This window comes from Rhipicephalus sanguineus, chromosome 5 (assembly GCF_013339695.2).
Source record: "Rhipicephalus sanguineus isolate Rsan-2018 chromosome 5, BIME_Rsan_1.4, whole genome shotgun sequence".
Taxonomy (NCBI): Eukaryota; Metazoa; Arthropoda; class Arachnida; order Ixodida; family Ixodidae; genus Rhipicephalus; species Rhipicephalus sanguineus.
The window spans coordinates 140,927,620-140,940,770 of NC_051180.1; the positions used below are offsets into that span (position 1 = coordinate 140,927,620).

At 50.5% G+C, this 13,151-nt stretch overlaps 1 long non-coding RNA gene across 1 annotated transcript; it reads right to left on the bottom strand.

The window, feature by feature from the left end:
• Positions 1-930: 930 nt before the first annotated feature.
• Positions 931-4,185, bottom strand: LOC125758460 (uncharacterized). Its single transcript, XR_007416095.1, has 4 exons — positions 4,059-4,185; positions 1,631-1,713; positions 1,423-1,562; positions 931-1,032 (listed from the first exon to the last, which is right to left on the bottom strand). It is a non-coding gene; the product is annotated as an uncharacterized LOC125758460 (long non-coding RNA).
• Positions 4,186-13,151: the final 8,966 nt, after the last annotated feature.

Genomic DNA, 13,151 nt, shown 5'->3' on the forward strand with positions numbered 1-13,151 from the left:
TACTTACCAACTAGCTTAGCTCTCTGTTATTCTAAGCTTTATCGTTTTAGTGGCAGACCGCATTTGAACGACGCGATGCTTGTGGGTGAAGGTGTGACGTTATGATGCGTGCAAGCTCTAAGCCAACTCCAAAGGAAATTGTTTTGTGTTTTTTCTTGCGATTAGGGAAGCGTACATCTCTTGCCACGGACACCGCAACTGTCGTGATCTATGCAGACATGTACCAGAATTATTCCAAAGCTCCAGCGTGTGTATTCAGGACAGGGCAGGCCATATGACACCGCCGTGAAAGTTCTATTACTCTGCGTACATATTTGTACGCTGCATAATAAAGCCGCAGAAAGAAGTACAAAAGGTTAGGCGTGCACAGAAAGAAGCCCTAAAGGAAGAGCCACGCTTCTCTTGCTAGACGACACTTGGCTGGGCCGATCATGCGTGTAGCGAGTGGTACGAAGTGTGTCGCAGAAAGAAGATCGAAACAAAAAAGAGGCACATACCCTTTGTTATAGGCGACATCTGGGTGGGTGGGCCACGGGTAGAGCTGTTATACTGAGTGGAGCCCCCTGCAAATAATACGTGATCAGCGTCGTGCTTCTCCTTAAGTACACTAGTGTGTGCGGCATACCATAAATGCTGGTACTGCAGGACAGCTGAAACCCAGAGGGCAGCCAAAAAGAGGGTGATTGTCAGTCCTTTACTTTTGTTGCTCGGGTTGTGCGTGCTCACAAGAAATTTTCTGAAGAAAAAAAAAACATGCACCATTCGAAAAGAATTCATATTTCAATGCTTTATACCTCCAAAGCAGAATGCATCAAAGTTTATTGATTTATAGCTTCAGGGACTTGTCTCGCTGATAGAAGACCGCAGGTATTCAAAGCGTTTCTTCTTGTTTTCGCCTCTGGTTGGTACAAATTTACAGAAGCAGGTGGTCAGGATCTGCAGTCAAACCCTCTCTTGCTGCACGCACCATCATGTTTCATCAGTCAATATGTCAGTTGCTGATTCCGCAGTCTCCTCGCTGGACAGTCGATCCTAAATGGAGAGGACCGTTATTTTGCACTATTCCAACGGTTACTGCCACTTTGCACACAACTGCCGATAGCACGTAATGTGAGACACATACTCCACCCCCCCCCCCCCCCAAAAAAAAAAGAGGGTGTTACTTGACCAATACATAAGCGTTCCTCAAATCTACTATCCTGTGCAATACGTTTATCGGAAAACAAAAATCTTATTTGAAAACGCACGTTAATCCCAAATGCAATTTACTTCTGTTTAGCACAAGAGTCAGTAATACAATAATGTAAGTAACAGTTTAGTAGCAGAAACACGACAGCAGGTGATTAGAAACAGAAACATTGCAATTTACATTTTTCAGTGACCATACTTGGCATTCCACGTGGAGCTTGAATATGCTCGTACCTAATTGTTTTCCTCAAGGGGCATATTCCACTTGACAGTTCATTGCCTCGGCTGCACCGAACGTAAGGCATATCGGCGTCTGGAAATTTCCAAGCTGCCTGATAGGAGATCATCCCAGCATGCCTTGGGCGGGATGTATGCTGTAAACATTTCCAACGCAACACATTTAATATGGCGGGAAAAAAAATCACTTGTGTTGTCTACGTACCTTTAAACATTCCGGCTTTGACAGTTAAATCACATGTATACTGATTCATTTTTTTCTAACCACAATGACACGTTGCTTGCACCCTAGAACAGAACGAGAACACAAAAAAAGTTATCTCAGTGCCAGAGAACAAATTTTTATCGCCAAGGAACTAAGGACATCGAAAGACATACCAACCACACTGACCATGTCCCCCTTTGAACTCCTACGTCGCACGATTGCTGGCATTCGTGCTATCTGAAAAATCGTTAAGCCACAGCGTATCGCTTATCGCGTAACATATTCTCAGCTGCCCCGTTTTGATAGCGAAGCAGTTAGACGTAATCGAGCGACGCAGAGCAAATACTGCCGGCAACAATGCGTAAAAGCATGACAATTTATTTTTCTGACTCGCCCCAACTCTTACAGCAGCATATGAGCATGAATTATCTGAATTTTGAATGCCGTACATTGGGATCTGTATGAGTGCAACTATGGAATGAGGATGACTTCAGCATATATTTGTGGTAAGGTTTCAAGTTAGGTCAAGACGCAGAAGTTTGAAGTCTGACGGAAGCCCGTCTGGTTGGGTTGATACGTGGTGACGTTGAAAACCCGAGGCACTGAGCCGACTAAAGGAAAAAGCACACACACACATACAAACACACACGCACGCGCACGCACGCGCGCGCACACACGCGAGCACACACGCGCACGAGAACACACACACACGTGCGCGCACACACACACACGCACACACGCGAGCAAACACACGCGCGCGCACACACACACGCACACACGCGAGCAAGCACACACACACGCGAGCACACACACACACACACGAGCACACACGCGCGCGCGCGCACACACACACACACACACACACACACGCACGCGCGAACACACACGCGCGCACGAGCACACACGCGAGCAAACACACGCGCAGGAGCACACACGCACGCGCGAGCGCAACACACACACGCGAGCACACACACACACACGCGCTCGCGCGAGCACACACACACGCACGCGCGAGCGCATACACACACGCGCGCACGAGCACACACACACACACACACACACACACACACACACACACACACACACACACACTCACACACACACGTACGCACGCACACACACGGCATGGTCGGTATCAAGAGCGACTCGAGATAAAGACGTCGTGACAGTCATTTTTCTCTAGCGCGAGCACGTGCCTTCCCCCAGTCGATTGCGTGTCCCCTGAAACGTGCTCAGCCAAAGCACTGGATTTAGCAATTTATTTTTTCACGTCATAAACGTCCTTTTGTGTGTGTGTGTGTATTAAATGTTTACTTCGGTCGGCTCAGTGTCTCGGGTTTGCTACATTTAGCTACACACGGAAGGATGCTGTGATTTCCTTTAAGACACTTAAAACTACACTTAAAACGCACTCTTAACGCCATTTCATTGTCTTTCGTGTACTTAAAGCTTTATTGATTTCGGTAGCGCAAAACAATTTATAAAGACAAGAGAGGACACGTAGACAGGACGGGCGCTAGAGATCAACTGACTTTACTGCAAGGAAACACACAAAAACCCGTTGCACAGGCGCGACGCGCCACATCACTCTACGAGGGCTTTTTTTTTTTAATGTGTCTAATTTTCTTTGCGCCACCGAAATGAACACCAGTGATCACAACCAACTAGCCCGCATTACCGCCTTAAACCCTCACTCGTCCACCTAAAACTACCGCAGCCGAGTTTGAAGCATGGCGAAAGGTTGCGTCAGGGGCGTAGCCAAGGGGGGGAGGGGTTGGGGGGGTTCAAACCCCCCCCGAAATTTTTCAGTTTTGCTTGCGTATATATGCACGCACACATACAAACGCACGCACGAACGTACATAAAGTATGGTTGAACCCCCCCCCCCCCCCGAAAAAAATTTCTGGTTACGCCCCTGGGTTGCGTATAGACGCCACGAAATATCATGTACCGGTGACAAGGACATGACAAACAGCCCAGACTGCCATTGACAGGAGCGAGTTACTGCGCACGCAGAGCTCGTCTGGGCAAAGCTGACCTGGGGCACTTTGTTTATGCCGCCTACAGTATTTCACACCATGATTGCAGCCTTCATCGAGCGTGTTGAAGGTACCAAGACGGCGACAGCAAGAAGGGTTAAACTTCTGTCCTTCATCTCTTCTCACATAAACGTGTATGATAACGAATGATCTTAGTCGGATGTTTGATAATATACGCCCAAACACTCATCTTGTAATGTCAAACGCAGAGCAAATACTGCCAATAACCATGCATTACATAAAAGTATGACACGATTTATTTAAAACATAAAAGTATGACACGACCCATCTCGTACAGTAGCGTAAGCATGAGCATGAATTCAGGTAAACACGCGGCATAGGTACATATACACAAGCAAATAACGTACTGAAGAGAGAATATTGCTTACCTGCAAATCACATTTACTACTGTCTTCGGGCAACGTAACAACGGATGCAACCCGCTCGACAATTGCCAGTCTCAAGCGAAGAATCAGCAATGCAGCTCGTCGCAACGGCCGCGCAGCCCACTGAACGTGCCCGTTTCAATGCCTCGTGGATGATTTGCGGCGGATCGCGCACGTTAATGACTGTCCTTGCGTGCTGTATCACTAGTTACACGCCACTCACGTACACAACACGATTAGACCACGCACGTACGCAACAAAGCGCGGAGTGTAAAACCTGGATAAATCGATGAAACAAAGAGCAGCACTGCACAAACGCGACTTCAACAACCGCACCAACCGCCTCGCATTCGAATGCTCTTCCCGGCATACACCTCAAGCTGTGCAAAGCGTAGGAGAGATGACGCCGTCCCTGGTTCGGTAAAGTTAAAGCGGCGCCTCGAGGACGACACATTTGTTACTCACCGCGAGCTCATACATCTCTCTACGCGGCCTCTCTACTGGAGCGGCCGTCCCACGCTGTTTTGTGAACTCAGCGGCATCTTTTTCTCCCGTGTTGGCGAATTGATGACGGTTAAGCGTGTTTGGTGCTATGTTGTCCCGTGACCTTTGCTGCACTTTACGATCCGTTAATTATAACGCGAAAAAAAAAAAGAAACGAACTAGACAACACGACAGCGAAATTCGAATAAATTGTATTGCGAGTCTCGGAAAAATATTTTTCTCGCGCCACGGGATGGTTCTTCGATCGCATCGTCAGTTTAATTTGGTCGGTTGTCGTGTGCTCACAGTACTTTCTCTTGTAGCCATATGCGAAGCTTCCCGGAGGCAAATTAATTACTTCTGCGGCTTAAAAGCAAAATAGATATAAGAGCTACTTAATAAGTTGTTTAGCACAAACATTTGACCAACATACGATAGTTTTTCGTTCTTGTGCTTCTGCCGATGTCTGTGCAGATTATGTCACTTCATAAATTACGGGTTTTGGAAGCGGGCTCACCTTATTGAACTCCACTTTTAGTTCATACCCCACCATCGCTTGCCTCAGTATGCCGCAATGTAAAATCGCTGCTTCTGTGATTTGCTTTTCTGCTGTCAAGACCCGTGTACATCATCCGCTGTTCAATTGATAAAGCCAGCCTTGAACAAGACAGATCGCGATGTGACACATTGATCAATAAACTTCCAGTCCATAGTGTAGGTCCCCTGACGGATGAGTCATTGCGCTTATATAAGTTACAATCTAAAGGTTACAATGCTCATCGCGGTGCTTTAGCTTTTAACTTGGCGCGCTACTGTCGATGTAACCTTTATGAGAGAGGGAAATCAAGAAAAAACAAAGATAAAATTGCTGTAACAGCCATGTAACTTATAAATTATAGGTTACATGTCTTTTTATGCTGTCCTAAACGTTACCGTGATTAGAGTGTACCTGGTGAGATTTCTCCTCTGCGTGATTAAACAATAAAAATTTTGTTCAAAACGCCGTTGATTGATGAAATAAACCAACGAAAGACGCCAGATGTTTTCTAAAAGCAAAACGAAAAGACGCCAGATGTTTCTAAAGCAAAACGAAAAGACGCCAGCTGCTTAACGAGACGCAAGATGTTTTCTAAAGCAATGTTTTTATAAACAATGAAAATTCACAGCGTACATGTAAAATTAAAGTGAGCTGCAAGTCGTCATAACTCTCATCGAACCTTTAGTATAAACGCGCCCGATCTCACGTCGGTGATGATGTACTGGGCAGAATTCACGGAAGATTCGCGGTTTACCGATGAACCTCCGCAGCTTCGCCCACTCATCATCATTCACTCCACGGATATGCTGTGATTTTTTTTAAATTCTCGGGTACAATGAACAAACAGCTGATCATCAGAACGTACCTGATACTTTGTTCTCAGCGTGAGATGACACAAAGCGATAGCCGATTCCACCATTGATTTATTGCTGTAAGGACAGTGGGAAAGTAGCAAACGAGACTTCGAATCGAAGCGGGCGATCGAGTCTGCATGGGTGCTGCCATGTTGGTTCGCCATCACAATTATCGGCAGCTACCCACACAATAATCAAATGCTTATGACGTACATGTGATTCGTGATGTATCGCGTATTGCTGTGACGTAGCACGTGCCAAATAAAATGCAGTTTTCTTAAGCTTCTCCAATTATAATGCAATTACAAATAGAACTACGTTTTGCTGCGCAAGCATGTGATATGTTTACACCTCGTAGCTTCCACCCTGCTGCAACCAGCTTGTGAGATGCAGTTTAAAGGATGAAAGTAAAAGCTTTCTGCTGGTTATTAAGCGAAAGTGTTAGATGCATCATGAAGCGCGAAAGGTGACCGTCGACGGCGTCAACACGAACGGTCCAAAAAGCATAACGTGATCACGGACGACGTCATGATGACGTAATCTGTGACGTCATCATCACGTCGCATTTTTTCCGTCTCACAGGCACAAGGTCCCCGGTTTGATCCCGGTCGGGAGTGGCGTAACGTGAAATTGTACATTCCCTGAATGTTCACGCTTGGGATTTGTGGCGAGCCTCTGACATGCCCATTGCCTGGGGACGTGGTTATCGATCAAGGAAAGAACAAGAGAGAGGAAAGGCAGGGATGTTAACCATCTAGAATAACTGGTAAGCACGGGGTAAATCATGGGGTAGTTAGGAGGTATACAGAAAGGGATAGAGAAAGAGGGAGAGCTCACACACAAAGACACAGTCCTCACAGTTATAATATACGATGTGACTTTTGGTCTTTAGCCATCTGTGCATGTCTGTTGGTTGGTCGGTCGGTTGGTTGGTCGGTCGGTCGGTCGGTCGGTCGGTCGGTCGGTCGGTCGGTCGGTCGGTCGGTCGGTCGGTCGGTTACATCCCCTGTGGTATTGGCCTGGTGTGCGACCGACGGCGGCGCTGCGAACAGCGCCTGTATGACGTCAGAGCGGGGATTCGCGCGCTTTCATCTGCTACGTAGGCCCAGCACCGTGTTGAAACCACCGTTGTGGTAAATCTCAACAAAAAAGCAGTTCAGTTGGTTATCTTGCGTATGGTGGCTACTGACGCTGTTCGAACAACCGTTGGTCTGCTTTTAACGTTCATTTGGAACTACAGCTCTTTGTTTCGTAGAACTGCGGCCGCTTGTCTCCGCGGCGAGTGCTGCGCAGTGGTGAAGTACTGCTCTCAGCGTACTCCGTCCGCTCGTGAAAAAGGCGTTAGCTTTCACAACTATCCTAGGGGCTCGAAGCTGAAGAAGAAGCGAATAGTCAAGTTCAGAATGGGAAAGCGCCCCACGCCTTCATCGACAGTGTGCAGCAAGCACTTCGCGGACAGTGACTTCTGCTACCCACCGTATACGCGACACTCTTAGGTAAGCTTGTGACCGCGTTTAAGGGCCTCGTCAATACTTAAGCCGTTTATTGCACGCAGGCTATAAGCATAGGCGACGTACACCAGGTGCGGTGCCGTCTCACAACCTGCCGCGAAGGCCCCTAGAGAAGGAGCCGACGGCGCGGCCTCCGAATCGCCTCGCAGGAAAGCCCGCCTCGTGAGCTCAGCTGAGCGGCGCAGGATATGAGACTACGACTGCATTTGGATGGCGTACATACGTATTTTACTTATGAAGGCAAGGGCGCGCCTAGCGGACTGCTTATCATAAATTCGTAAGCGAAACCTGTTGCCGCTGTTTAGTGTACATTCTCTAAAAGTTTTCACCTGAGGCAGCACAGACACTTTTTTAAAAGCGGAGCTCTTTAAGCTTTTCGTTAGGCTGCGTGGCGTGAAACTCGACCCAGCTTGCCTTTGCCACGTTAATCTCTGTGGCCCTTTGAGTGGTATAATCAGAGATTAACTATTAGTGTCAGCCGGGACTCGAGCTCACACGGCCGCTGTGTTTATAACGTGCCTCGAGTTCACACGGTCGCTGTGTTTACAACGTGCATCGAGTTCACGCGGCCGCTATGTTTACAGCGTACGTGCTTGGAGCCCAAACAGAGACGATGGGCTAAGATCCGGGGAGCGCTGGCTGCAGCTCGAATTCACCGAGAGCATTTCGGCCCCGCACAAGAAACAACAAAAAGTCAGACTGCGAGCCGGGAACACGCAGCAACGCCTCGCCGGAGAGGAGAGAGAGATCCGAGACACGAGCGGCGTCGGACGCAACTGAACGAGCTCCAGCACCGAGTCGCGTTTTCTTCCTTCACTTGTAACCCCGTCGACTCACTTGTAATTCAGTTCAATAAAGTTTTCTTCTTAAAAATCAACCTTGCCTTATACCCATCATTTATTCCCCGCTGACATGGCGCAGCCGACAGGATTCGAATCGACCGAACTGCATGGGGAAGGAGAAACGACGCCACGAGACGGAGCGACGCCACGCCGTGCATCGTCATCAGACTCGGAAGCGACCATCGTCGAAAGCCTGCTCACGACCCTCGATAGCAGCACGATGGCCGCCGCTACGAAAAAGCAACTCGTCGACGAGCTGAGAGTACGAGGTCTACGATGCTCCGGACGAAAGGACGAGCTCATCGCACGACTTATCCGCTACAACACCACACGCCAAGCCCTGGAGCCGACGGACTCGTCAACGAACGACCAGGCTGCCGACGACGACGATAGGCAGGCGCACCTGGAGACGCTGTCCGCCGACAACGCAAGGCTTCGTGCGGAGCTGAACAGTCTGCAAGCCCAGCTCAACGGCGCGACCACGAGCGAACAACGTGAGACATCGTACAACCCCAGTCACAACGTTTCATTGCCAACGAAACGGGTGACGACTCCAACCCACGGGCTGTGTCATTCCGTCCCCGCTGACACAACGATGCCCTCGGGTTCGACGCAGTCATCGCCACTGAACGACGGCAACAACCAAGGCGCGGAACGCCCCGCCGCGCCGACCGTTTCAACGCATGGGGGAGAACCATCCATGGCCCAGATCCTCGCCGCGCTTGTGAACACGCAGGCCCTGCTCGCCAACTCGCTGTCGAGAGGTCCACCGACGACGAGCCCGATCCAGATTCACTCCACAAGCGACACGTCATCCTCGATCCCCACATTCGATGGGACACCGCATCAAAGTGGCCACGAATGGATTGCGCAAGTGGAGAGAATCGCAGCGCTCGCCCACTGGACGCCATCGCTCACGTTGGTGACGGCAGCGAGCCGCCTGACGGGATCTGCCAAAGATTGGCACAGCGCCTACGGCTCACAACATGACACCTGGGAGCAATGGAAGGAAGCGCTCACTCTCCGATTCAAACGGAAGCTGACAATGCAGGAGTTCCTCGAACTGCAGACGAAGCGACGCCTTCAGAGCCATGAGACCCTCGTCGAGTACATGTACTCAAAGAACGCTATTCTGAACAAGGCTCCGTACCGTCTAGCAGAGGAAGAACGAATTTCCCTGATTCTCAGCGGCATCGAGGACGACACATGGGCGAACCCACTGGCAGCACAACTCTGCGGCACCGTGACTGAACTTATCGACAGAGCGGCTTTGCTTGACGCAAGGCGTCGTATGACCGCGTGTGCCGATAACGATAAGAAGCCGCCACCGTCGACAACGAGCCGTGGTCAGGGTTCGAGCCGGCGGGTACCAGCCAGCAGCTCTGCCAACTTGCCGACGGCCAACTCGCGCAGCGATTCTTCGGGAGCTCCGCGCCCGCGGCCCACCTCTGCTCGTTCGTGCTTCAACTGCGGCGACATCGGTCACCTGTCCCGTGATTGTAGCAAGCCGAAAACGCCAGCAACGATCAGAGCGGACGAGAAACGAGCGAAGAGGGACAACAGCAGCCACGGAACAGGGACTGCATCAGCGAGGCAAGCGAACTGTTTTTTGCATTCGACGGGCGGCACATTACCAATCGTGTCCGGTACTGCTAACAACCGACCCGTCCGCGTATGCATTGACAGTGGCGCCAACATATCCATCATGAGTGCCAACGCCTTGACTGACGACATTCCAACGCACGCATGGGTCTCGCGCGAGAACATTGAAGTGCTCAACCGCAGCATACGTCCAACTCTTGCTGCGACGATTGACGTGACGCTGGGCACCACGAATGCGCGACTCGAAGACGTCGTGGTAACGGAACTGCCCAGCGGCATCGACCTGATTCTGGGCTCGGACTGGCGACGAGTCGCCAGCGTTGACGTAACGTTTCACACGTCAAACGATGTGACCATCGTCCCAGTCGAGACCACCGGGAAAACTTCCTCGTCCGAAGTGCCACCCCCGAAACAAGGCACACCGCACCGCACTGGGAAAACGCTTATCGCGTCATTCTGCCGGCAATCGAATGAGAGCGTTTCCGAGGACGACGGGTTCGTGCGCCTCAACACGAAATGCCCAGCACCCGACGAAGACTTCATGAGTCTGGTCGAAGACGCCACACGGAGGATAACAAAGGATGCCACCGAAGCAGAGAGGGACGAACTTCGCGCCATTCTGCTAAGGCATCACCAAGCGTTTACCTCCAAAGCTGACACTTTGGGCGTGTGTCCTCACACTGAACACAGCATCGAACTCAGAGACGATATACCCGTATCATCGAGGCCGTATAGGTGCTCACCGGCTGATCGCAAGTTCATACGAGAGCAAGTGAATGATTACCTCAACAAAGGCATCATAAGGCCGAGCGAAAGCGAATAGCGCGCTCCGACGATAGTCGTCGACCAACCGCACCATCCGACGACTCCACGAAGAATGATACACGACTATCGCAAGCTCAACCAGAAAACCATCAACCCTTCTTATCCAATGCCTGTCATGGAAGACGTGATTGACGATGTCATGCGTGACGGACCGGCTTACTTCACTGTGTTGGACGTGAAGACGGCATTTCTGACGATACGAATGAAGCCAGACGACGTCCACAAGACCGCATCCGTCACTCCAGATGGAAAGTACGAATACCTCCGAATGGCATTTGGGCTTTGCAAGGCTCCTCAAACCATGCAAAGACTCGTGCGTCGCACGTTCGACGGCTTGCCTAGGACATCCACGTACATGGACGATGTCGGGCAGGGAGCCACAACTGTGAGGGAGGCTTTGGATTTGCTGAACGAAGCACTCAGGAGAGTCGTGATCAACGGCTTGAAGATGGATCTCCGGAAATGCCAGTTGATTCAAGACAAAGTATCTTTCCTGGGTTACGTGATCTTCGCCGAAGGACGAACACTGGACGACTCCAGAGTTGCCGCCGTCGAGAAGTTCGAGCCGCATCGCAACGCAAAGAAGCTGTACTCCTTCCTGCAGTTCGCTAACCACTACCGAAAGTTCATACCAGAATTTGCAAAACTCACGCACAAGCTACGGCACCTTCTGGCGAAGGACGTTCTTTTCGGGTGGACCGACGCTCACCAAGCAGTCAACGCCGTGAAACACTACAGGGCCGAGATCAAGAGAGTACCCCACGCAGCGGGCAAGATCAACCGAAAAATTGTCAACGTGGAGCAGCATCGGAGATATAAAGAACCGCTCCTAGAGGTTACGGAACCATCGCCGCCGAACGACACGTGCGCCTGAGGACAGGCGCAATTTTCGGGAGGGCCGTGTCAGCCGGGACTCGAGCTCACACGGCCGCTGTGTTTATAACGTGCCTCGAGTTCACACGGTCGCTGTGTTTACAACGTGCATCGAGTTCACGCGGCCGCTATGTTTACAGCGTACGTGCTTGGAGCCCAAACAGAGACGATGGGCTAAGATCCGGGGAGCGCTGGCTGCAGCTCGAATTCACCGAGAGCATTTCGGCCCCGCACAAGAAACAACAAAAAGTCAGACTGCGAGCCGGGAACGCGCAGCAACGCCTCGCCGGAGAGGAGAGAGAGATCCGAGACACGAGCGGCGTCGGACGCAACTGAACGAGCTCCAGCACCGAGTCGCGTTTTCTTCCTTCACTTGTAACCCCGTCGATTCACTTGTAATTCAGTTCAATAAAGTTTTCTTCTTAAAAATCAACCTTGCCTTATATCCATCAATTGGTCACAGCTGACATTAGTGATATTCTAATACCCATGCGACGGCCCTGTCCTGTGTTAATATGAACTACGACGTAATATCGTTCTCATTGAACCAACATTACGGGACAAACTGCGATCATGGGCATCGGCAGGGTGCTGTGCAACAACGCGGCACTTGCGCACTTGTTTGCAGGACGAGAGCTGCGACGGTGATGCGATCTCCGTTGACGGCCTCGACCGCGCATTCAACAACGTGGCCTGCGTCGTACACCGCCTCACCCTCGATGAGGCACCGCGACCTTTCACAAGCTTTATATACATACTTGTAGATGCTGGAGAACGGCACGCTTACTGAAATATCGAAAGAAACACCCAAACTAATTAGTATCGTACGGCGGAAACAAGATAACGAGCGAGAACACTCACACATAGTTTCACTTTCTTACCAGCAATGCGGTCGGTGGCATCGACGCACTCGTCGGCCATCCGGGTGATTTCTTGGCCCTGTAGATTGGGCCACAACTAAAACAAGTCCAAGATTACACTCGAAAACATTCGTTGCAGGCGTTAGTTGACCGTCGCGAGGCTGTTCGTTCGACAAAGTTCCCGCCTGAAGCAGACGATCCGCATACAGGAGCAGCGGCTGCTGTAGCGCGGGTGAGAGCGGAGTCCCCGCTCTGACGTCACACGCGAGAGGGCGCCACTCCAAGATCTCGAGGCCAATATCGGTATATGACTTTACAGAAACATTCCCGAGAGAAGCTCGACGATGGCTGTTACAGATCTAAGTCCACGTTCTTCGCTTGAAATAATAATACGTGCTCAGAATTCCATTTTCTTATCTTACCTAAAAGTTACTGTTTTCTTTTCTATTTTTTTTTGTTGCCCTTCTCAGTCCTACCCCAGTTTTAACCGCTCATACAACCGGAGCGGGTGGCCACCGCTAAGCAGAAAAATGCCAATACTACCGTGCAAAACAAAACCGCGTGTCACTCTTAACAATGGCCCGCATACCATGACATCGCCGCCGTATCTCGCGTCATGTTCGACCTAGGCTGAATTACGGCCGCTGCTACAGTCAGTACGTTAATTAAGCGGCTTCGTAGGCATGTCACAGAGGAAGCGGCACAATT